General features: G+C 37.6%; 1 protein-coding gene across 1 annotated transcript in view; it reads right to left on the bottom strand.

Moving 5' to 3' along the window:
• The window catches only part of LOC137614639 (uncharacterized), a 375,918-nt gene that overhangs the window by 291,478 nt on the left and 81,940 nt on the right, over nucleotides 1-2,500 (bottom strand). The gene's annotated exons all lie outside the window — the stretch shown is intronic.

Below are 2,500 nucleotides of genomic sequence, written 5' to 3'. Positions count from 1 at the left end.
TAACTATACCTTTTTTAAAAAATGTCAAAGATGGTTCCTACATATCATTGTAAACTAATATTTAAGGATTATGTAGTCATTAACATCTACCATTTTTATGTACGGATTATTTATTCACATTTGTAACTGTACTTAACTTTATCTCAGTGAACAATTACAACAGGAAAAGTGTACGCTGTTTGCTTCGAATGACCTTGGTTGACTGTATATAAAAACACTTGACTACATAGCCGTTAAACTTTATAAACCTCTATGGCTTAACTTGGGACAAGATCAGATTAATCTCATAACGGTTATTTTTTGTTTTTTCCCAAGGGAATGCAGCTGTGTTTCCATAGTCTCAAACAAAAACAAATTAAACCATCTACCGAAGTAAGTGATCGACTCTTATCTGGACATCCTTCTTTTATGTTATTGTTCTTGAAACCGAAATTAAATAATACAGCTGTGGCAGAAAACTTTTAAAGATTTTTCCTGAAAGTTAACATAAAAGAAACATCATTACAAGATACAATTAAAGGATAACAAAATCACTATCGCGGAAGGTATCTTTGGTTCTAAGGCTCTTTTCACCAGTCAACGGGGTAGTGGCCGCTGACCGACTTGGCTTCACGGGTTCTGGTAAGGACTCTGAGTCAGGGCATCTCAATAAATTAATCCTCCAAGTCTTAGGATGACCCCAAACGCACTGTTGTTATAAATCTATGGCTATGGCTGTGGCTATTATCATTACAACAAAACTACCATCACTAGGGCTGTTGACATTCTCTCTTTTTGTCTGTTTTCCTTCTAGTTTTAGCGCCAACATGCTTCACACTCAGTTGTCCGAGCAGTGGCAGTGGAAACACGTGCGTCAGAATATGGAGGAATTCACTTACCACACATACTACCAATATCTGGATAGTGGAAAGTATCCTGATGGACTAAACAAAGAAGAAAAGCGTGACATTAGAAAAAATGCAAACCCTTTTGTGTTAAAGATGGATATCTAATGCATAAACGAAAAATAAATAATGAAGTGCAGTTAGTCAAGTGTTGATGAAAACGGATGTGAACCGAGTTATCAAAGCTGTCATGAAGGCTTTGGTGGTGCACATATGGGAAGGGATAAGACCACTGGAAAAATTACAGCTAAGTATTATTTTAAGGGCATCAAAGAACTTGTTAGTGATTATGTTTTTAAATGTGACAAGTGCCAGAGAGCAAGTAATAAACCAGCAATGCAAGCTCCAGAGTTACATCCAGTCTATATTCCTGAAAAAGTTTGGTCTCAGGTTGGAATGGACTTGATTGGACCCTTGCCCCAGACAGAGAGAGGACACTGTTACATTGTAGCATGATGGACTACTTTACAAAATTTCCAGTTGCTTCACCTTTAAAACACAAATCTGCAGCATTAGTTGCACAGTTCTTTTTAGATACCGTTTGTGACTTTAGCTGTATAGAAACCTTAATCACCGACCAAGGGAGAGAATTTGTCAACGAACTGAATGATATCATCTGTGCCAAGTTACAGATAGATCACAGAATTGCTTCAGCCTATCATCCACAAACAAATGGATTGCAAGAGAGATTTAATCAAACACTTGAAAGAGCTCTTATCAAATGTGTTAATGAAAAGCAGAACGATTGGGATTTGCACATAAAAAGAATTCTATTCGGATATCGTACTTCAGTCCATGCCAGCACTGGTGTTACTCCTTTCACTGCAATGTTTAGGAGAAACCCCGTGCTTCCAGTCTACCTAGATACTGAGTCATATGAAGCGGTAGGAACTAGAGTAATGACAGCAGAGACTGTTAAAGAGCTGACAGAGAGAGTGTTGACAGAAAAAAAAGGCAGCTGATGAAAAAATAACTATGAATATTGCTAAAGGTCAAAACAGACAAAAGAAGAACTATGATGCAAGACATACATCTAATTGCAGTGGAATAGATGAGGGCTCATTAGTACTATTAAAAAAAACAAAAAACAAAATCACCGAATGGGAGGAAAACTAGAAGCAAAATACCTAGGTCCATATGAAGTTGTTTCTCTAGTAGGCAAAGGACGCGCAAAACTGAAAAACGTTGCAACAAATAAAGAACTAAAAAACTTGTACCACATAGTGAATTTGAAGGTCTACAAATAAAATGACACAAACGGTTTAAGGCAAGAAGATGACATCAATGGAGCAGAACCATTCAATGCATCTGTGAAAGAGCAGCAGCAATATCCTGAACAAAAGGGAGTCCTACATATTCCAGCAGAGGAGAAAGTCATTTTACTCACGTTTGCAGATGAGAATGCTGACAGAAGGGTGGAAGCAGAAGGAAAACAAGTCACAGAAGATGAAATAGAGACAAGACCAGGGAAGCTTTCTGGCATGCTTGTCATGAAAAGACAAGCACTTGAATGTGTTTACAAATATATGGATAAAGATGCAATTACAACGCTTCATGCAACACTTAAGGCAAAGGAGGAGACATTCACGGGGCATGGCTATGTCAAGAATGTATAA

The sequence above is a fragment of the Palaemon carinicauda genome, chromosome 21 (genome assembly GCF_036898095.1).
Source record: "Palaemon carinicauda isolate YSFRI2023 chromosome 21, ASM3689809v2, whole genome shotgun sequence".
In the NCBI taxonomy this organism is placed as follows: Eukaryota; Metazoa; Arthropoda; class Malacostraca; order Decapoda; family Palaemonidae; genus Palaemon; species Palaemon carinicauda.
Note: the sequence above shows the minus strand (reverse complement) of the source record. Positions and strands in the feature narration are given on the sequence as shown.